Below are 22,685 nucleotides of genomic sequence, written 5' to 3'. Positions count from 1 at the left end.
AAAGAGGTATTGTAAGGATTAAAATAACATCTTAAAGTGCCTTGAAACAGGGATGAAATGTTTGTTTTTTGACATCGGTACAACCTCGTGGGTAGGTTTTTGTTACTAGACAAATGACTTCGGCTTAGGGAAACACATGATTTCTAAATCACCGATATTTGTTCTAAATCCTGCTATGGCTCCTTCATGTTTCAAGTGTTACGTGCATTGGTTGCCCAAATCCAACTGATTCTTTGTAAATTAAGAGATAGTATGTATAACATCCATGGAATGTCGTAGCAAGAATTTAGGGAAAGCCTCAAATCTCAAGGGTTTTCATTACTTCTCCATTCCCTGCAGCTGAGTATTAAAAGGAAAAATTCATGGAAATGACTTGAGAATTCTGAACCTTTGATATACCTTTTTATATAGCCTGATATACCAAAACATTGCTATAAAGGCTTTAAAAATCCTCTTACATTATTCTTGATAGTCTCAGCAGGCAATTAAAAAGCGGTTAAAAATAAAGTTAGCTGACTCATGTTGGTAGTTTAGCTGATGACGATACTGACAGCTTCATTTAACAGATAATGTTATCACAGAAAGCAGCACAGCTTCAACAATAGAGCAAATTTTTCTAAAACAATTGCAACAGAGAATTAATACAATATATTCCTAGTTTCCTGCAGTTCTTTTTGGGAGTGAAATTCTTAAAAACTAAACCCACTCAAACACCACAATGTGTTTTATAAGAGTTAGATGTTGTCTCTAAGAAGCATAAAAGCTGGAGATGGGTGACTTTCTCATGGAAACAAAACAGTCCTAAAAAATTAGCTCTCTTTCAAAAAAAGAAAAACATACAGAACAATAGCAGCAAAAAGCATTCTACTTAAAGGGAATTGGAATGAAATGGCTTTTGAATAAAGAACCTTTTTTCCTAGATGTGATTTTTTTTTAAAAAAAGAGTATTAAAACACTAATTTAGGAAAAGGGCAGTAGCTTAATTTAATGTTCAGTTTTAAAATTAAAAAGAATTCATGTCTGTTCATGCAGACAAATTATTTCAGACAAATTATTTCTAACAAGAAACACCACCTGTATTATCAGATTCTGCAGTTATTCCTAGATTAGTTATTCTTGGCAATGGTACCGTAAAACTATGTCTCAGCCTCTGGTTTGTGTGCACACACACACACACCCACACCCACAGGAGCACACGTTCACGTTCCTATGTATACACACCAGAATTCTATTAAAAGATTGTAAATGCCACCTTATTTTCACAGCCCAATTAAAACATACAACAAATTTATTCACCAATAAACAAAAATTGACGAGAACCATGGAAACCTCTTAAATTGGAAATCGGGAGGACCTGCCTGAAATTAAGAAACAAAAGAAGCTGCTAAAATTACACAGTGAAGGTGAGAATTTGTAATGTAAACGTTACCCCTGAACACTTTAGAGGTGTGAAAGGTTTTTATTAGCAACCTTGCTGATAAATTCTTGAACCGGTCATAACAGAAAAATTACTTTTAAATGGGTCGTGATGAAAAAATTATTTGGTGGTCATAATGGGGCTTCCCAGATGGCATAATGGTAAAGAATCTGGCTGCCGACACAGGAGACACAAGAGACATGGGTTCGATCCCTGAGTCAGGAAGACACCCTGAAGTAGAAAATGGCAACCCACTCCAATATTCTCGCCTGGAGAATTCCACAGACAGAGGAGCCTAGTGGCTACAATCCATGGGGTCACAAAGAGTCAGACATGACTGAGCAACTGAGTGCACACACACACACACACACACACACACAGAGCCCTAGAAAACTAACCCACTGACTAAAGGATCAGTTACATTTTTCTAAAAGTTAGTATAGACTTTTAACTTTCCACTGGGGGACTAAAGGGCCTTAACCCAAAAATGCAGTTAAACAAATAAATCCCTAACTTGAGAGCGAAGTCTCAACCAAATCCATGCTGGTAACAAATGGTTTATGAACAAGCAGCAGGGTCAGCATTAGAGGAAAACACATACTAGAACTTACTCTGTTCCAAGCACTGATCCATATAAATTTATTTCACCTCCACAAACCCTGTGGGAGAGGTACTCTTTGACAGGAGGGGGAACTGGGACCAGGGAGGCTGAGAAACTTGTACAAAGTCACCTAGCTAACAAGGACACCTACCCAAGCAGTTGCTCTGAACCAGTAATCCATGTGGTTTCTTTAGTGTGTGTATCTAATACCTGTTGCCACTCCGTCACAAGCCCAATACCCGGCAAGGAAAAGTGATAGAAGTTTAAAGCAACTACATTCAAATTCAAACACCACTTTGAAGAAGTGATGCTTTTCAACTGTGGTGCTGGAGAAGACTCTTCGGAGTCCCTTAGACAGCAAGGAGATCAAACCAGTCAATCCTAAAGGAAATCAGCTCTATTCGCTGGATGGACTGATGTTGAAGGTGAAGTTCCAAAACTTTGCCCACCTGATGCAAAGAACTGACTCGTTGGAAAAGACTCTGATGCTGGGAAAGATTGAATGCAGGAGGAGAAGGGGGCGACAGAGGCTGAGATGGTTGGATGGCATCACCGACTGGATGGACGTGAGTTTGAGGAAGCTCTGGGAGATGATGAAGGACAGGGAAGCCTGGCGTGCTGCAGTCCATGTCACAAAGAGTCAGGAATGCCTGAACGACTCAATAGCAACTCCTTACTTCTCCAGGAAGTTTCCTTATCTGAGTAATGGGAATGGAAACACTTACTGCTGTGGAGCTCCACTGAGGCAATTATATAAAAGTACCTGCAGGTGGGATGAGCCCTAGGCATTGCAGATGTACTTACAAGGTCTGAGATCCCTTTTAAAGATATTCAGAGGGGCTGTCTGCTGAGCGGAAGTCCAGCATCCAGCATGGTTTTAGTTCCGCCAAAGACTTAAATCCCCTTCCGGTTAGTCTCATATCTGTAGTGCAGGAGGGCTCAACTGTGCCCACCCACACAAGTCCATCACTCCTTGCTTTCAGTAAACTGTCCAGTGGACAAGTAAGAAAAAGAGGGAAAAAGAGGTCCTCACTGTCTTCTTCACCCCCAGAGGTCTTCTCTTCCTCCTTCACTAGGATTCTGGAGACCCCTTAGAGGTATCACATTTAGGGATGTGGATGAAAAGCATTTGTGCAAGGGGGCTCACTGAAAGAAAGGGAAGGCCAGCCTATTGAATCAGGCAAGGATAGACCAGACCCTGTATGCGTGTGTAGTCGCTAAGTTGTGTCCAATCTTTTGCAACCCTACGGACTGTAGCCTGCCAGGCTCCTCTGTCCATGGGATTTTCTAGGCAAGAATACTGGAGTGGGTTGACATTTCCTCCTCCAGGGGATCTTCTGGACCCAAGAATCAAATCCACATCTCTTATGTCTCCTGCATTGGCAGGCGGGTTCTTTACAACTCAGTCGCCTGGGAAAATCCCATGGACAGAGGAGCCTGGAGGGCTATAGTCCATGGGGTCTCAAAGAGTCAGACATGACTGAGCAGACATGGACCAGAGCCTGTGGCAGTCCCCTCAGGAGCCTACAGAACTGCAAGAAGCTGCCCACACCCAGATAAAGACCATTCAAGCTCCCAGCACCCCCAACCCCTCCAGGTCCACGAGGAGGCTGCAGGCATCCTCCTGCCGAACCAGCCTTCCCTGGAGCCGGCCTCCCACGTTGCCGTTGGATCCAGTCTGCCCAGACTGTAAACACTGGTTGTCCAGATAACCTCTGTGCAGGCTGCCCGCAGCCTGGGCCTCTTGAAATCACTACTGTTAAGCTGAGTTGTCGGTCAGTCGCCCTCCTCTCTCAGACTTGTTCTCATCCACGTTGTCCAGGCTTCTGCCGTCCACCTGTTTGGGTCGATGATAACATGTCATTGATTCCCTTTCTGGACTAATGTTAGCCTCTCGTCGGGGAGAGAAACACTCTTTGGAGAGCTCGCTTTTGAAATCCACACTCCCCACACACGCTGGCATTCCTCTCCGCTCACGTTACTGCAGCTGCTCCCATGTCTGGATCTAAACTCTCATCTTGTGTCTGTTGCAGCTGAATTACCTTGTCCCGGGAGTTTCCAACATCTCGGCGGGGACAGAGCGCAAGCCTACTCCACTGGAGACTAGCTGGGCCGGGCCCTGTATTTGATAACAATCTCAACATATTCAGTGCCATAGGAATTTCTCTCCCCTATGCTCCTAGTTTCTTTCCATACTGCTACAATTTGCAAAACAAACAACCAGAATACCACAGGCCAGGCTAAATTCAGGGCACATTCTCTAGCTCTGCGGCATAGCCAGAGAGACATGCATGGGCTTGCTTTTCCCTCTCATGGAAGTAAACACTCCTAGAAGCTTAGCACTCACTTGTTTAGGACCAGATGTTCCTTCACCTCATGGTGCTGGTTGTTCTTGACAGTAAAGAGCAGGTCGCTCCAGGTCCAGGCTGACCAGGTCAGTGTGGTACCGACACCCAAGAGTGTCATCGGGCCATTCCCCACCATATACTCTTGCCATAATTCAAGTGGACTGACAATGGGCCCAAGCCCAAACTACCATCTACCTAAAAGTTTTTACAACCTAGGATTTTAAAAAAATATTTAATAGATTTTTTTAAAGATTTTTTTCCCCTGTGGGTCACTTTTTAAACAGTCTTTATTGCACGTGTGACAACATTGCTTCTGTTTTATGTTTTGTTTTGTTTTGGGTCATGAGGCATGTGGGATCCCAGCTCCCTGACAAGGGATCAAACTCGAAGCCCCTATATTGGAAGGCAAAGACTTAACCACTAGACCACCAGGGAAGTCCCAATCCAGGATTTTAAGGTTATGTATTCTAGACCCTGAATTGGAAGGGCTGATGCTGAAGCTCCAATACTTTGGCCACCTGATGTGAAGAACTGACTCATTGGAAAAGACCCTGATGCTGAGAATGATTGAGGGCAGAAGGAGAAGGGGATGACAGAGGATGAGATGGTTGGATGGCATCACAGACTCAATGGACAGGAGTTTGAGCAAGCTCCGAGAGTTGCTGATGGACAGGGAATCCTCTAGGGCTGCAGTTCGTGGGATTGCAAAGAGTCAGACATGACTGATTGACTGAACACCAACAAGACCACCACAGGATATAATAGACCAAGTACAGCTGAGTCTTGCCATTTCTTTCCATCTGAGGGATCCCCATATATAATTGTCCTCAGTCATCACGAGGTGTCAGAGAGCCAGCATGAAGTATTGTGTCCACAGTTTCACTGATTCCAAACGTATTAATCACAGCTGTCACATTAGTTGTTTTTTTTTTTTTTTTGACTTCTGGCTTTTTTTTTTTTTTTTAATTTTAAAATCTTTAATTCTTACATGTGTTCCCAAACATGAACCCCCCTCCCACCTCCCTCCCCATAACATCTCTGTGGGTCATCCCCATGCACCAGCCCCAAGCATGCTGTATCCTGCGTCAGACATAGACTGGCGATTCAATTCTTACATGATAGTATACATGTCACATTAGTTTTTACACAGAAAAGGACTCTCTCTGCAAACTTCGCTAAGAAAATTTGCTAGCTAGCTTTGATATTCTAATTGAACTGTTTCTCTCCCTTGCCATTGCCCTCGATCATTTCTGATTAAGCGGATGGAGCCAAAGTTGCCAAATTTAACAGTAATGTTTTACTGCCCCCTACTGGTAAGTGACATGCGTAGTCCATTTGTACACACACAAAAAGGCTCACTTATCTTTTTAAAGTAATAAATTCATAAATAGAAAAATAAGTCTTTTTGAGCCTTTAAAAATTGCTTAATTTTTATACTATATTAGTTAAAAGCAATATAAATACCCCACCATTTTTGTTGTTGTTCATTATACAGACATATTTTAACATTGTCTTATTTACATCTTTCTCTGTATCTAATTTTTAGTTTGGGTGGAAAAAACTATTTTAGAAAATGGCTCGTTTCATTTAATTAGAAAGCATACTCATTAAGAGAGAATTTCCCTTACATCTTCACACCCTCTCTGAAGCTGCTTATTAGTCTAAAATAGAACTTTTGTTTCACTTCAGAAAAAGGGAGGAAGTAGGCTTTGGTAAGTAGGCTTTACTTTTTATTTTTTAAGAAATATTTATTTGGCTGCACCAGGATCAGGGGATGGATCAATCTTCAAAGAAAACCGATGCTTTGGATTTTCATGAGCAATGACACTAGTTATGGAGGCAGTCCATCCTAAAGGAGATCAGTCCTGAGTGTTCATTGGACGGACTGATGTTGAAGCTGAAACTCCAATGCTTTGGCCACCTGATGCGAAGAACTGACTCACTGGAAAAGACCCTGATGCTGGGAAATACTGAAGGCAGGAGAAGGGGACGACAGAGGATGAGATGGTTGGATGGCATCACTGACTCAATGGAGATGAGTTTGAGTAAACTCCGGGAGTTGGTGATGGACAGGGAGGCCTGGCGTGCTGCAGTCCATGGGGTCGCAAAGAGTCGGACACGACTGAGTGAACTGAACTGAACTGAACGGAGGCAGGTTGCCGAACAGCCATTATGATAGAATCCAAAATCCCTGTGCAGAGAGTAGACACAGTCCTCATAAGAGATAGAGAACAGGCCAGAGATCAGCGGACGGAAGACCCACTAGAGGGGACAGGACGTAAGGCAGAGATGTGGGTGGGGGGTAAGCGTTGGAACCAGAGTGACAATTAATTAAACATGGACAGCATCTTGTTCCTGATAAAACAAACCCTGTTTTAGATAGTAAAAAAATTTGGGAACAACGATTTGCACATGGGAATCTTTTTTTTCCTCCTCACATTATTTGGGTAGGATGTGCAATCAGCTAGGGCAGAGGGAGCCCATAATGCTTCAAGCTCTGTGTTAACTCTTGGCCAAAGGGGAGAACATGTAAGCGAGGGTGTAAGACCACTCCACAGTGCTCCACAGCCTACAGAAGCTTGGTCTGCCCTGAAAGGTCCCAGGGGCCCAAGAGGGGAAGATAAGCAATGACTTGGGGTTTCCACTTCAGTCAGTGAAGGGCGGGCCTGTTTTTGCAAAGCCGGAGGGAAACAGGAGATAACTTCATGTCAAAAATGGGCCAAGGGAAACCTTTTCACTTAACAATCTTCTGCCAGATCTGGAAAATTAGCCCTAACAGTGAAAGCTGCCCTCAAAGTATTATGTCCTCACAAAGAGCAAAATTTCCCAGGAAATTTAAATTGCCCCAAATACTCTCCTCAAGGATTTTTGAAGCTGTTTTCAATCCTTTAGACTTGACCGTCTACTCAGACTTTTTTTTTCCCTTCTTTTACTTTAAACTTTAAAATTCATTGGAGGAACATTTGTCATATAACTTTTATTTCTGTCATTTATTTCCACCTCTCGCTTTTAAAATCTTTCAAGTGAGACGCGAACATTTCCTCAAGGCATATACTTAAAATGTCCAAAACCATGGAATGTCTCCGTGTGTTCTGCCAAAATCTTAATTCTAGGTATTTTAACTTCAATTTTAATAACTGCCATTATTAGTCATACTGTGGGGGGGGGGGGGGATGCTGCCTTAACTGACAGTTCTTCTCAAACCAAACCTACCCATTATAATTTCACAGGAAGTAGACACTTGAAAACTGTCTCCAGGGCCTGTTTATTCATAAGGTCAGAAGCACATTATAAATTTGACTCCACTTTACATCTCAGCTAGGGGGAAGGGAAGGGACAGGACAATTAAAAAAAAAAATAACCAAGCCTATTAAAATGCAGATCTTTATGATGAAAGACTTCATATTCATCTGCATTCCATAGTTTGACTAAAATATCTACCTCAAAAAAAGAGAATACAAATAGACTGTCACCTACAAATACATTATGGCTTATACAGTCTTGAATGGGAGTGCGGAGCTTCTTGTTTTGAAATCACAACCCCTCCAGGTAGGTAAGGGTTTCCCTGGTTCCTCAGTGGTAAAGAACCTGCCTGCCAATTCAGGAGGCACAGGTTCCACCCCTGGGTTGGGAAGAGCCCCTGAAGAAGGACATGGCTACCTACTCCAGTATTCTTGCCTGGGAAATCCCATGGACAGGGGAGCCTGGCAGAGCTACAGTCCATGGGGTCACGAAAGAGTCAGATACGACTTGGCTGACTTAGCCACCAAACCACAACAATGACAGGTAGGTAAAGTTGGAAGCTCAGACATAAAAAGCAGTTTGCTCTAGGACTTTCCTGGTGGTTCAGTGGCTAAGACTCTGCACTCTGAATGCAGAGAGCCCAGGTACAATCCCTGGTTGGGAAAATAGGTTTGCCATGCTGCAACTAAGACCTGGCACAGCCAAATAAATTAAAATTCAAAATAGTTATCATTAAAGAAAAACAAACAAAAAAATAGTTGCCCTGATTTTCTTTATGCTGAGCCGTACCACGAACTTAAGAGGAAACCTAGGATTGCATAGTTGTTCAAGGAGAAACTCACTTATGCTTCCTTACGCAATGTTTATGAAAAAGAACTATCATTTATTTCCTGCTTGTTATGTATCAGGTACTGTTTTCAGTACTGTATTACACAGCATAGCACAACAACCGTATAGGCTGGGAATCAAACTTTACAACTGTTATCAAATGGGGAAACTGAGGTACAGAGGGGCCTCCCAGGTGACTCTAGTGGTAAAGAACCTGCCTGCCAGTGCAGAAGACTTTTGAGACATGGGTTCGATCCGTGGGTCTGGAAGATCCCCTGGAGGAGGGCGTGGCAACCCACTCCAGTATTCTTGCCTGGAGAGTCCCATGGACAGAGGAACCTGGCGGGGTGCAGTTCATAGGGTTGCACAGAGTCGGACATGACTGAAGCCACTTAGCGTGCATGCATGCCCGAGGCACAGAGGCAGTAAATAATTGCTGCCCAGTGGCACAGCTCATCAGAAGCCTGGCTACTTGTGTCACTGACCTAAGTGACCTAAGCGCTGCATGGACACTGGGCCACACTGCCCTGTGGGATCGAGGAGAAGGCCAGGACCAGCTCTGCAGGGAGAGCCTGGAAGGAAGGCCCCCAGCAGCCAAGTACTGAGCTGTGTCTTTAAGGTGACACCTGTTAGAATGGGAGTTGGGTAGTGACACTTGCAATTTATAATACAATTCATCACAGAGAGTACATGTTTATATGTACCTCACTCTTTACCACATGGTTGCGAACGTTTTTAAAGAACTTTTTTATGCAGACCATTTTTTAAAAAGTCTTCATTGAATTTTTTGTTGCAATATTGCTCCTATTTTATGTTTTGGTGTTTGTTTGTTTGTTTTGGCCACGAGGCATGTGGGATCCTAGCTCCCTGACCAGGGATGGAACCCACTCCCCATGTACTGGAAGCCGAAGTCTTAACCACTGGACCACCAGGGAAGTCTCCGGTTATGCACTCTTAAAGATACCTGCGGACTTCCTCTCAGAATACTGTTCTTAAATGCGTAAAACAAAATATAAAGGACCATAAGGGAAGCCAGTTCCACTGAAATACACTCATCAAAATATTTTTAATATGATATAATAATGAGTTATTCTTTTGCAACAACAAGATCCAGTGGCAGGCCTGATAATTACTGTAATTTTGAAGTGGTAATGAGCATATATTATATTTTGAGATAGCGGCAACAATTCTAATGTTGATGTGAAAACAGACTTCAATGGGTGACAGAGTCTTAATACTGCTATTACTACTGTGTTTTGCTGTGCACATTCATAATTGAAGGAAATGCTAATTTTCAGTTAGAGGTGAGTGGAAATAAGGAAGTAATTTTTTTCCCCTAGGTTCACAGACATCCCTCATCCTGAACTCTATCCGTAGACCCATCTCCTCCCCCAGTGAGACTCTAGATGCCAGGTTAAGACCCTGTTCCAGGGGAGATCAGTTGAATTACTTCATTAATTCAGGAACTATTTATTGCACGTCAGTCTATGCTAGACAGGGAGATATAAGGATGACTAAGCTGCAAGGTGGTGCAGTGGTAAAGAATTCGACTGCCAGTGCAGGAGGTGCAAGAGACGTGGGTTTGATCCATGAGTCAAGAAGATCCCTTGGAGAAGGAAATGGGAACCTACTCCAGTATTCTTACCTGGAAAATTCCAAGGACAGAGGATTTTGGCGGGCTGGACTCCTTGGGGTGGCAAAGAGTCGGACACGACTGAGTACACACACAGAAAGCTAACCTATAGGGACTTCCCTGGGGGTCCAGTGGCTAAGGCTCCATGCTCCCAATGCAGGGTCCCAGGTTCAATCCCTCATTAGGGAATCGGATCCCACATGCTGCACTTAAGACCTGTGCAGCCAAATAAATAAATAACAAATAAAAGTTCAAAAATAAAGGTAAAGTGAAGTCGCTCAGTCGTGTCTGACTCTTGTGACCCTGTGCACTGTAGCCCACCAGGGTCCTCCATCCACGGGATCCTCCAGGCAAGAATACTGGAGTGGGTTGCCATTTCCTTCTCCAGGGGATCTTCCCGATCCAGGAATCGAACTCAGGTCTCCCGCATTGCAGGCAGACGCTTTACCCTCTGAGCCACCAGGGAAAGCTAATCTATATGTAGTTGACTGCTCTGCTTCAGAATTATTACTGGAGACACTGCATGATCCTATGCGGGTAAGTTTTCTGATATAAAAGCTTTATAATCATCAAAGACTGTCTTCCTTTTGTGCACACATCTTGGTTTCTACATGTTTTTCCTCCAGGAAGAGAAACCTTAGAAAAGTTATTGGGTCCAGGGTTGGGGTAGGGACAGGATAAGCCTGTAGCATCTTGGGATAGCCGACAACAGCAAAGTTCTCTAAAAAGATGGGAGCATGTCAGAAAGACACAAGCGCCAACCCGAAAAATCTCCCAGGCTAGGGCTGCGACAGCTTGAACAACAAAGCCAGTAATGGTAGTACAAGATCTTAATCTACAGAACAAAATTAATATCCATAAGTCTGAACTGATGTGGTTAAATCACTGAATAAATGCGGAAGAGGGGGGCAACTCTTTTTCAGAAGAATCCCAATGAGTAAATGTAGCAGGTAGTGGGAAACGACTGTGTAACCCAGGGCGCTCAGCTCGGTGCTCTGTGCTCACCTAGATCACCTGTGTCACCTGTCACCTAGATGTATGGGATGGGGATGAGGTCGGAAGGAGGTCTAAGGAGGAGGAGATATATGTGTACCTAAAGCTAGATTCGCTTTGCTATACGGCAAAAGCTAACAGAACATTGTAAAGCAATTACCTTCCAATTAAAAATTAAAAAAAAAAAATGTAGCAGGAATGAGGAAAATATAAACTCTCCATTAGAAAACCATAGTAATAATTGCTACAGGAAAGGTCCACTGATGACGTCACTGATGGACGTCACTGATGGACGTTAGTGGGGCAAAAGTCTGAAGAGAAAAAGGATGTTCATAAAGTCTCAAAGTATCTCCAAGACATTTCTCATTGCAAGGGGGAACGCAGTAAGTTTACAGTTGAGAAACCCTGCAGACACCACCTTAACCAAGTGATCAGGCTTCCCTAGTACTGAGTCCTGTTGACATTGTGTACCCCTGAGATGAGATAATGAGACCAGAGCTTCACCTCTGTGGCATTCTTCTCTCAAACCTGTAACCTCAGTCTAATCATGAAAAAAAGAAGAAAAGGACAAACCCATCGGAGGAACACTCTAGAGAATAGCTGACCAGCACTCCTCAAGAGCCCATGGGATGAAGAGCCCCTATTTGCAGGGCAGGAATAGAAATACAGACATAGAGAACAGACTTGGGAACATGGAGCGGGGAAGGAGAGGGCGGGACAAATTGAGAGAATACAGACATTGGCATATATTCTGTACCACGTGTAAAACAGATGGCTAGTAGAAACCTGCTGTGCGGCACCGGGAGCTCGGCTTGGTGCTCTGTGATGACCTCGAGGAGTGGGATGCGGGCGGGGTGGGAGGGAGATTCAGGAGGGAGGGGATACACGCCCACACACAGCTGACTCATATTGTTGCGCAGCAGAAGCTAAGACACCATTGTAGAGCAGTTATACTCCGATAATGCAAAGAGGAGAGTCCACGGGAGACAAGGAAGGACGAAGGCCCTGGTTCAGAGTGGAGGAGACTAGGAAGACACAGGAACTGAATGCAGCGTGGGATCTTGAGTCATATCCTGGGACACAAAAGGAATGTTAGGGGGGAAATGATGATACTCAAATAGAGTCTGTGGTTTAATCGATAGGATTGTATGTGTCAATTTTTTAAATTTTTTTAAAGATTTATTTACTTGTTGGCTACCCTGGGGCCTTTGCTGCTACATAGAGGTTTTCTCTAGTGGAGGTGAGCGGGCTTCTCATTGTGGCGGAGTCTCTGGTTGGGGAGCACAGGCTGTAGGCACTCGGGCTCAGCACTTGTAGCTCATGGGCTTAGTCATCCTATGGCGTGTGGCGTCTTCCTGGACCAGGAATCAAACCTGTGTCCCCTGTGTTGGAAGCATGGAGTCGTAACCACTGGGCCACTAGGGAAGTCCCTTAGTTTTTGCATTTTGATCACTGAACTATGGCTGTGTAAGTTGTTAACATTAGAGGGTGATGAGTGAAGGGTATATATAAACCTTACTATATCTGCAACTTTTCTGTAAGTCTAAAATTATTTCAAAAGTAAAAATATTAATTGAAAATAAAATAAGCTTCACCTGAAGCATGATTTTCACTGTACACATTAGAAACCACATCCTCCTGGTTATGGCTATGCTGAGCATTTGAATATTTTTCAGCATTTCCTCTAGTACTGGACTGCTCTTCATAGAAATCATGTGCTTTCATAAAAATGGCTGAAATGGTTTTAGAACAACTTGCATTCGCTTTCACCTTTGAGTTTATGGAATTCACTACTGTTCATCCAGAAAATAATTCTTATCAGCTTAAGCTATTGATTAATGTCAAAGAGGTATGACACAGTGGAAGAGTCCCTGATATGAATCTGGGGTTTTTGTCTTAGCTCAGCCATAAATGAACTATGAGGGACTTCCTTGGAGATCCAATGGTTAGGATTCTCTGCTTTCACTGCTGGGGGCCCGGGTTCCATCCCTGACTGGGGAACTAAGATCCTGCAAGCCTCGAGGCGTGTCCAAGAAAAAGTAAACGAACTGTGAAATCACTGGCAAGTTACTCCCTCTGGGCCTCCATTTTCCACACCTATGAAATGAGAGAACCAGTCAAAGATATTTGTCTTTCTCAGTTTGGGGACTCTGCGCTTCATAGTCATAATTCTTGACTCCTATTAGCTTGACCTACATCTCCAAGTTAGGCCAAAAGTTTTGGTATAGAAGCAACCAAAGACTGTAAATGCCCGTAGCTCAGTATGTCAAGGCATGAACCAACGTTAATTTATGCAGCGGAGGTAAATGGATTCTTAATTCTTAATATCTTGGAAGGAGAGGGTGGGATGATTTGAAAGAGTAATAAAGATGTTAATCTCATTTAAATCTCTTGATTTTTCACAATAATGAATAACAGTGAGCTATTTTCACATGGTGATATTCAATCCATTTGAATCAGATGAGTGGAGAATCAGTAAAAGATGTTTGTCTTTCTCAGTTTGGAAACTTTTGTGAGGGTCCTCTTTTTGGTGGTAGGGTTCGTGTCTGACTCTGCGACCCCATGGACTGTAGCCCACCAGGCTCCTCCTCTGTCCATGGGATTCTCCAGGCAGAAACACTGGAGTGGGTTGCCATTTCCCTCTGCAGGGAATCGGCCCGACCCAGGGGTCAAACCTGCATCTCCTACACTGCAGGCAGATTCTTTACCACTGAACCAGTTGGGAAGCCGGAGGTTCCTCTTGGGGCCTCGCAGTACGCTAGGTCTTGAACACAGGACCTCACAGAGGTGACAAAAGCCGACACAACCCCAATCCTCGAGATCAGGATGGGGATACTGTAAAGGAAGCGGAGGGCCGTGATAGACAACGAGAAGGTAGGAACTTCACAAGGCAGGGAGAGGAGGCTTTCTCGGGAAGGGACAGACTGTCAAGGCCAGGGAGTCCTCACCAGCGCATTTATTGTCTGGCGTCTAGGCGAGGCCTAGAACATGGCAGAACCCAGCAAATGCTTCACAAGCTAATGAATGTGTGATGATGGATGTGAAGACACTTTACAAGCTATGAAAGTAATACGCAAATAGAGACACAGACGTAGAGAACAAATGTATGGATACCAAGGGGGGAAAGGGGAGGTAGGATGAACTGAGAGACTGGGACTGACATGCACACACTATTGATACTACGGATAAAATAGATGACTAGTGAGAACCTCCTTCATAGCACAGGGACCTCCACTCAGTGCTCTGCGGTGACCTAAATGGGAAGGAAATTTTAAAGAGGGGTTATACGTACACATACAGATGATTTAACTTTGCTGTAACAGAAATTAACATATTGTAAAGCGACTATACTCCAATAAAAATTTTTAACAAAATAATGCACAAGTGTTAGCCATTATTGTTTTATTGATATGAGAAGACCTGCTTTTTTTCTGCTTCACTGGGACACCGAGGGAATCTCTGGCGGTCCAGTGGTTAAGACTCAGCGCTCCCAATGCAGGGGGACACGGGTTCGATCCCTGGTCAGAGAACTATGGTATCGTCAAAAAAAAAAAAAGTTCACTGGGACACCCTGAGAGGTATCAAAGCAGATCATGGAGAAAAGCATTCATTAAGGGGATCTGCTCCTTTGCACAAACCTGGGCCCTTTTCCACAGCAGAGAACTTGAAGCTCTCAGGTACAGGACTGAATACGCAGCGATCAGAGGACAAAATCCCATCCCAACACTTGTCCATCCCCATTTCTGCCTGGGAAAGCAAGAGTCCACTAAACAGTGATGAAAATAGTGAAGAAAAAAATGTTATGGATATTCAAAGGTGAGAAAAATACATCATAAAAATTAAGGATTCTGTTTCACAGAGAAGAGGTGATGATATAAATGAGCAAGGAGCCAGCAGTCCTGAATGCTGGATAGTGAAAAAAAAAAAAAAAGACTCCATTTTTGTTCTTCTTAACACTGGGATCCTAGGGAGGAGTACAGAGAAAGAAAACCAACTCTATTTTCAAAGCATTTATATAATATACTAGTCATTGTCTCATTCAATTCTAACATCTACAAATCCCTTGAGATGGGAATTAAAACCATTGTTTGCAGAGGAGGAAACAGAGGGTGAATAATGAAGTCATGTTCTTAGAATCACAGCTCCTACTGATGGAGCAGGGATTTTTAACTGAAGCTTCTGACTCCAAAGTTGAGAAGAAAAACGAAAGAAAGCATAGAAAACCACAGAAAGGGCCCTGCAGACCTGTCAACAATCCAGGAGCCATAACGCAGAAAACCAATCGGGGCATTTTTGTTTGCTTCCTTGCCCTCTGAAATGTTCAATCGGTGAATAAATAGCACATACAAACATAACTATTTCAGACCAGCTTTTGCTCTCCATTTTAAGAACAAGACAGAAAAATTACCTTTGTCACAATTAAAATCGGTAAAGGAAGAACAAACAAACAAACGAAAAAAAAGAAAATTGATTAAGGTAAACAACTATCAGATACACGAAATGCTGCCTCTTGGGTTGGGTACAGGCTTCCCTGGTGGCTCAGACAGTGAAGAATCTGCCTGCAATGTAGGAGATCAGCATTCAGTTCCTGGGTCAGGAAGATCTCCTGGAAAAGCAAATGGCAACCCATGCAAGGAGATCCAAGCAGTCCATTCCTAAGAAAATCAGTCCTGAATATCCATTGGAAGGACTGATGCTAAAGCTGAAACTCCAACACTTTGGCCACCTGATTCAAAGAACCAACTCGCTGGAAAAGCCTCTGATGCTGCAAAGGATTGAAGGCAAGAGGAGAAGGGGATGACAGAGGACGAGATGGTTGGATGGCATCACCGACTCAATGGACATGAGTTTGAGCAAGCTCCGGGAGTTGATGATGGACAGGGAAGCCTGGCCTGCTGCAGTCCATGGGGTCGAAAAAAGTCAGACACGACTGAGCGACTGAAATGGACTGAACTGATATTCTTGCCTAGAGAATGCCATGGACAGAGGAGCGCGGAGTGCTACAATCCATGGGGTCACAAAGAGCTGGACACGACTGAGCACACACAGGGGAGTATTAATTCCAGAAACCACAGTGTTTTCTAACATTCTGTACTACATTCTTTCTTCATAAAAATGCTACTGAAACCTTGGAAAACATTAGTCCTTTCTTTCTTTTGCAGCTAACACAATTAAAAAAAAAAAAAGAGGCTGTAAATCACGAGCGTATTCTAGCAACTGTTTGCTTTCCCTAGCATGAGCCACTTACCACCCCACCGCCACCACCATCACTAATATTTTAGTTCAAGGAGATATTAAGATACCTCGTAAATCATACCATGTTCAGAAATAGCTTAGTCCTAGAGTTAACATGGAGAAGGCAATAGCACCCCAGTCCAGTACTCTTGCCTGGAAAATCCCGTGGATGGAGGAACCTGGTAGGCTGCAGTCCATGGGGTCGCTAACAGTCAGAAACGACTGAGTGACTTCACTTTCACTTTTCACTTTCATGCATTGGAGAAGGAAATGGCAACCCACTCCAGTGTTCTTGCCTGGAGAATCCCAGGGACAGCGGAGCCTGGTGGGCTGCCGTCTCTGGGGTCGCAGAGAGTCAGACACGACTGAAGCGACTTAGCAGCAGAGTTAACATATTTTAGAAAGGTTTGCTTCAGCCTCTTAAAACCTGGTTACTTAGAATGAAATCTTCCTAATTTAATAGCAATTTGCATACATGTATAAATGCATAGGTTTTTTTAAAAAGCAACTTTAGGATTAAGATAGTTTTGTTGTCTTTATTCACATACTTTAAAACTATTACTCAAGCAAGTTTCAGGGCACTTTTAAGAACAGGAACAAGGTAAGAATCTAAGTATAATATATTCTTTAGGACCAAGAATCTCAAGACAGTACATTGTTTAGAATCAAGTGAGAAAGTAGACAAAGAAAGGGTGTTTTTAATGTCATTGTATCTTAGGATTTCCTTGGTGGTCCAGTGACTAAGACCCTCTGGCTCGAAATGCAGAGGGCCCCGAGTTTGATCCCTGGTCCGGGAACTAGATTCCACATGCCTCAACTAAGAGTTCACAAACTGCAACTAAGACCCATGCAGTCAAATCAGTAAATAAATATATATATTTTAAAAACATTGTTAATGTCATGGTCTCAACTGTGGGGATATATCCTTCAAACCAATGGCCAAACTCTGCATATCTTCCAGTTACATATCCACTTATATTCATTCTTTTAAATATCATGAAATGTTACTACATATAAAGGCAGATCTGTAATATAACTTTTAAAGTGTGATAGTAAAATGACCACATGTGAACCTACCACCCAACTTTGGAAATAGAACGTTAGCAGTGTGTAGGCTCCCTGGGCGTCCCTCGTCCATGCCATAGCCTCTCTCTCCTGCCTCCGTGACTTAACAGTGTTGTGTTTATCATTCTCATGATCTTTATTATAATCATATTTAGTGCTCTGCAATATATTCAGAATTGTAAAGAGGAGGATATTACATGCATTCTTCTGCAACTTACTTTTCACTCAACATCTGAATTCATCTGTATTGATGTGTATAGCTCTATTTTCACCATTTTTGCTTGTATAGAGTCCTGTGGCATGAATAAGCCACAGTTTATTTATTAGCTCTCCAGGCAACAGGCACTTTTCTCCCCTGATTTTCACTACTTTGAACATTTTTTTTTACAGGTGACATTATTTTCTTTTAGCCTGTCGTTTTATCTTTAAAATTTTATTTACTTGTTTGTGGCTGTGCTGGGTCTTCCTTGCTGTGCGGGCTTTTCTCTAGTTGCGGAGGCGGGGGGTTACTCTTTTGTTGCAGTGTGGTGGGCTTCTCATTACTGTGGCTTCTCTTATTGCAAAGCACAGGCTCTGGGGCACACAGGCTTCAGTAGTTGCTGCCCTGTGGGCTCAACAGTTGCAGCTCCCAGGCTCTAGAGAACAGGCTCAGTACTTGTGGCACTCAGGCTTAGCTGCTGTTCAGCATGTGGGATCCTCCCACTCCTGGGATGGAACCCGTGTCTTTTGCATTGTTGGGTAGATTATTTACCACTGGGCCACCAGAGAAGCCCTACTTTGAACATTTTTTAATGTGCCTCCCAGCGCATATCTACAAGTGTTTCTTTAGGTATATACACAAGGAGCAGAACTGATTGTTCAAAGATTATATAAATATGTATACGTATGATGATAGATGTTTATATATGTATGTATAAATATTCAAATATATAACTGTTTCATGTATAATTGTTATATATTTATATATTGTATCTGTATATAATATATAGACTATAGATTATAATTATGTAATTCCAAGAGTGTGCCAATTTACACTCCTACCAACATCAACATATGTGTGATATTATCTAACTTCTAATTTTTTAACCATTTAAAGAGTACAAAAACGTTATCTTAATAAATTTTTTTTATGTTTTTATAGGTATACTGTTTTATTAACATTCAAACCAAGAGTTCAAGCAAATGATTATTGAAATAAAATTATAATAGGGAGAGCTTTTACTGGAGCAATGTATTGACCACTGCAGATTACACAGACAACCTCGAAGGTGGTGTTGACTACGTATTCGGCTTTAGGACAAGCCCTGGAATTGGAAGTAAAACCCACCAGTGACTGAACAGAAGCCCTTGGTTGCTGACAAAATCTTCGACTTAAGACAAAACTGAGGGAGTCTGTAATGAAGTCCAGGATCAGTAAACGAGAGCAGCTAGTCTAACCACAGATTCCAACCCTTAGATGGTTTTCCCAAGCAGGGTAAATATGGTTTTCACAACAATTTTTTAACTGAAAGATTCTTTAAATTCTAGAGTGCTTTAAAATTTTCAGAAGTTTCACACTGATTGATCTTAAATAATCACATAATAGACTTCCCTCCTGCCTTCCCTCTCCCCACTGGTAACCACAAGTTTGTTGTCTATGAGTCTATTTCTTTTTTTGTTTTATTCACTAGTTTGTTGTGTTTTTTAGATTTCAAATATAAGTGATAACATTTGAATTTTTCTGACTTATTTCAGCAACATCCACTTGCTGCAAATGGCACAAACGTTTTCTTTTTTATGGCTGAGTAGGATTCCATTGTGTATAGATAAATCTTTACCCATTCATCTGTTGATGGACACTTAGGTTGCTTCCATAACTTGGCAATTATAAATAATGCTGCTATGAAGTATTGGGGTGCAGCTATCTTTTTGAATTACTGTTTTCTCAATATGGTTTTCATTTGCATTTCCCTCACATTTTCCATATACTTATTAGCCATCTATATTTTTTCTTCTATGAAATGCCTTTTTATGTTTTGACTATATTCTTTGCAACCATTTGTTTTCTTCCAGTTGATTTTTAGAAGTTCTTTGTAAACTCTACAAACTACTCATTTGGTGATTATATGTGAAGCATTTATCTTCTCCATGTTGGACACTTGTCTTTTTGCTCTTGGTGGTGTCTTTTTTCATTTAAAGTTCTAAATTTTAACATAGCCAAATGTATTAATATTATTCTTCGAGATTGTGCTTTTGGTTATCTTTTTAAAAAAATAATATTTGTGTATTTGACTGCATCTGGTCTTAATTGTGGCACACAGGGTCTTCACTGTGGTGTGCAGGCTTCTTTAGTTGTGGTACGCGGGCTTAGTTGTTCTGCAGGACGTTGGATCTTAGCTCCTCCACCAGGGATTGTCCCCTATGTCACATGGCAGATTCTTAACCACTGGAAGTCTCTGCTTTTGGTATCTTAAATCCTTGCCTACACTGGAGTCATACATTTTTTTTAAGTTTTCTTTTAAATGTTTATAATTTTATCTTTCTCATTTAGGTTTCAAGTTCAATTGAATTCAATTTTTTTGTATTCTGTGAAGTTGAGAATCTACTTTCTTTCCTTCAGTTGGATAGCCAATTATCCTAACACCATTCACTGAATATGCACTCTTCCCACTGATTTGCAATGCCGACTTTGTCATATATTGTTTCCATATACTAATGGGCCTATTTCTGTGTTCTCTATGCTCTTCTATCAGTTTATTTAATCATCTGTGTGTAATATCCTGCTGTCTAATCATCATAGCTTTATACTAAGTATTGATAGCTTAAAAATTAAGGCAAATTCCTTAGTCTTCTTTTTCAAGAGTGTTTAGACTCTTAGTTTTTTGCTTTCCTCTATAATTTTAACATAAATTGTTAAGTTCTATAAAAAAAAACCTTGTCAGAAATTTTAATGAAATGTCATTAAAGCTATAAATTTGGAAAGAATATCTTTATGATACTTAGTGTGCTTACCCATGAACTTTTTTATCCATCTCCTTACCTATTTTTAAGTTTTTACAACTTACTACATTTCATTAAAGTTTTTAAAAGTTTTCTTTATAAATATCTTGCTCATTCATGATTTTCATGGTGCTATAAATGGTATCTTATACATTTTACATAATCTATTTGTTGCTGGTATATAGGCATGAAACTACAAACTTGCTAAACTAGCCTATTCTTTTAATTTATAGATTTGTTTTCTATACAAACACAGGCTCTTAATAATGGCAGTTTGTTTCTTCCTTTTTTATATCTATTGGTGCATAAGAAAGTACATCAAACTTAGTGACTTAAGAGAACACTTATTATCTCCATGTTTTTGTGGGTCACTTAGCTGGGTCCCCTGCTCAGAGTCTCACAAGGCTACAATTAATGTCAGTTAAGCTGCAGTCCTTTTTAGGGCTTAGACCTCTCTTCCAAGATGACATGACCGCTGGCAGAATTGAGTTATTTGAGGCTGTAGAACTGACGTCCCCATTTTGTTGTCAGTTCCTAGTGACTCCCTCAGTTCCTTGCCATGTTGCCCATTCATAGGCCTTCTTACACAGCAGTTTACTTCTTCAAAGCCAGTGGAACTCTCTCATCCAGTCTTCCCAGGTGGCTCGGTGATAAAGAATCTGCCTGCCAATCCAGGAGCCACAGAAGCGCTGATTCAACCCCTGGGTCGGGAAGATCTCCTGGAGGAGGAAATTGCAACGCACTCCAGTATTCTTGCCTGGAGAATCACACAGACAGAGGAGCCTGGCGGGCTAGTCTACACAGTCAGACACAACTGAACACGCAGGCATCACACCACAACCCAGTCAAGAGTGACTATACCCAATATCTTTGCCATATTCTATTTGTTAGAAGCAAGTCTTAGGTTCTGTCTATTCTCAAACAGAGGATGATTCACTGGAGATTATCTTTGGGTAATAAGGTAGTTTGCAGTCCCAGTTGCTTTTCTTGCTACAGTACAGTCTAGGCTTCCAGTATATTGCAGACAATAAATTGTGGTCTCATCTTCAAGGAAGTGGTTTAATGATTCACCATTAAGATGTCTGCTGTAGGTTTTTTTGTAAATGCCATTTACCAAGTTAAAGAAATTCTACTTGAAGTTTTCTAGTTTTAATGATAAATGACTGTTGAATTTTATGAAACTATTTTTTCTACACCATTTGAGGTATGTGTTTTTTTTTTTCCTCCATTGTCAAACCACCCTTGCATTCCTGGAATAAACTAGGTTGTCAACTTTTCTTTCCTATTCATTGCTGGATTTTGCTTGCTATTTTGGACTTTTCAAATGTCTTCACAATTGCAATTCATGTTTGTTATTCTGATCTCTTGAAATTGGGTTGGAATTGATTCCCTTTTTTATATGCTTTGGAATAATTTATAAGGTTAGGGTTATTTGCCTTCTGAATATTTTTAACTCTTGAAATGGTCTGAGCTTACTGTTTTCTTTCTGGGAAGATTTTAAAAATAGAGATACTATTTCTTCTACAGTTATCATTTCTCTTTATCCAAAAAAAACTTCTGGCCCATTTCTTTTTCTCTCCTTAACATCTCACTGTACAAGCGTTACTATATTTGTCTTTACCTCTCTTTCATATTTCTCTCTCTGCTGCATGTAGCAAATTTCTTTAGATCTATTTTCCAGGGTCTATTGTTAAAACCCTTCACTAAATTCTCAAATATGTCACTTTTATAGTCTCCTGATCTTTACTTCATTCTAAGTTAGACATATTTTAGATTCTGAATATAAGCCCAATATTTGAAGGCTTTATGAGTCTGATTCTGTTGTTTATGTTGGTACAAATTCATGGTGCTTTCTTATCTATTTTGTCATTTGAAGAATGGGTTTATGGTGAGTTGCTTCACATTCAATTTTTGTGTGCTTGTGCAAGGGCCTGAAACACCACTAGTCTGAGACCACTCCACTGTCAACTAAATTCTTATTTTGAGGTGGTTTTTTTTTTTAAAGAATCCTCAATCCTGTCAGTTTTAAGAACTTGAATCACACTGCTATGTACCATAATAGAAATTATTTCCAATTTGGGTATGATGACCCAAAATACTAAAAGCGATTAGTATAAGTCCTTTGCTTCTACAAGGTTACTTCACTACAGTGATCCAGACTTAGGTAAAAAAAAATATGTGTATATGCAAATATTGGGCTTCCCCTATGGCTTAAGGGTAACAAATCTGCCTGCCAATGCAGGAGATGCAAGAGACACAGGTTCAATTTCTGGGTTGGAAAGATCCCCTGGAGTAGGAAATGGCAACCTGCTCCAGTATTCTTGCCTGGAAATTCTAGGGACA

The sequence above is a fragment of the Budorcas taxicolor genome, chromosome 12 (genome assembly GCF_023091745.1).
Source record: "Budorcas taxicolor isolate Tak-1 chromosome 12, Takin1.1, whole genome shotgun sequence".
In the NCBI taxonomy this organism is placed as follows: domain Eukaryota; kingdom Metazoa; phylum Chordata; class Mammalia; order Artiodactyla; family Bovidae; genus Budorcas; species Budorcas taxicolor.
This window is presented reverse-complemented; position numbering follows the sequence as displayed.